Below are 1,240 nucleotides of genomic sequence, written 5' to 3' on the forward strand. Positions count from 1 at the left end.
CTAATCTGATAGTGTTAGTGGTGTAGATACTAGTCTCCATTATGATCTAATTGTAGTGTAGTGGGTGGTAGATACCTAGTCGTCCATTATGCTCTAATCTGATAGTGTAGGTGGCGGTGTAGAGACCTAGTCTCCATTATGCTCTAATTTTGGTAGTGGTAGTGGGGTGGTAGAATACCTAGTCTCCATTATGGCTCTAATCTGATATGAGTGGGTTGGAAGTATACCCTAGCTCTCCAGTATGGCTCTAATCTGGTTGTGTAAGGGTGGTAGATACCTAGTCCATTATGGCTCTAATCTTGATAGTGGTAGTGGGTGTTGGTAGATACGTCTCCATATGGCTCTAATCTGATAGTGGTACTGGGTGGTAGATACCTGTCTCCATTATGCTCTAATTGGTAGTGGTAGGGTGGTAGATACTAGTCTCCATTATGGCTCTAATCTGGTAGTGGTAGTGGAGGTGAAGATACCTAGTCTCCATTATGGGCATTAATCTGGATAGTGGTAGTGGGTGGTAGATACCTAGTCTCCATTATGGCTCTAATCTGATAGTGGTAGTGGGGTGGTAGATACCTTAGTGCCCTTATGGCTCTAATCTGATAGTGGTAGTGGGGTGGTAGATACCTTAGTCTCCATTATGGATCTAATTGGTATGGTAGTGGGTTGGTAGATACCTAGTCTCATTATGGCTCTAACTGATAGTGGTGTGGGGGTGGTAGATTACCTAGTCTCCATTATGGCTCTAATTTGGTAGTGGTGAGTGTGGTGTAGATACCTAGTCTCCATTTGGCTCTAATCTGGTAGTGGTAGTGGTGGAAGATACCTTAGTCTCCATTATGGCCTAATCTGATAGTGGTAGTGGGGTGGTAGATAACCTAGTCTCCATTATGGCTCTTAATCTGGATAGTGGGAGGGGGTGCGCCCTACGATACCCTAGTGCCCTTATGCTCTAAGTCTGATAGTGGTAGTGGGGATGAAACCGGGTCCAGATACTAGTCGGCATTAGGCGAATAATTTTAGGTCATTGGTAGTGGGTGGTAGATACCTAGTCTCCATTATGCTCTAATCTGATAGTGGTAGTGGAGGGTAGTAATTGCCTGATGTGCCTTTATGGCTCTAATCTGATGTGGTAGTGAGGGCGGGTGGTAGATGCCTAGTGCCCTGTATGGCTCGAAAATCTGGATGGAGTGGGGTAGTGGGTGGTAGGATAGCTGAGCTCATTATGGCGTCTGAATCTGAT

The 1,240-nt window shown here is 45.2% G+C and overlaps 1 long non-coding RNA gene across 1 annotated transcript; it reads right to left on the reverse strand.

The window, feature by feature from the left end:
* Positions 1–521: 521 nt before the first annotated feature.
* LOC139025108 (uncharacterized) lies at positions 522–808 on the reverse strand. Its single transcript, XR_011476558.1, has 2 exons — positions 725–808; positions 522–624 (listed from the first exon to the last, which is right to left on the reverse strand). It is a non-coding gene; the product is annotated as an uncharacterized lncRNA (long non-coding RNA).
* Positions 809–1,240: the final 432 nt, after the last annotated feature.

The sequence above is a fragment of the Salvelinus sp. IW2-2015 genome, unplaced genomic scaffold (genome assembly GCF_002910315.2).
Source record: "Salvelinus sp. IW2-2015 unplaced genomic scaffold, ASM291031v2 Un_scaffold2269, whole genome shotgun sequence".
NCBI lineage: Eukaryota > Metazoa > Chordata > Actinopteri > Salmoniformes > Salmonidae > Salvelinus > Salvelinus sp. IW2-2015.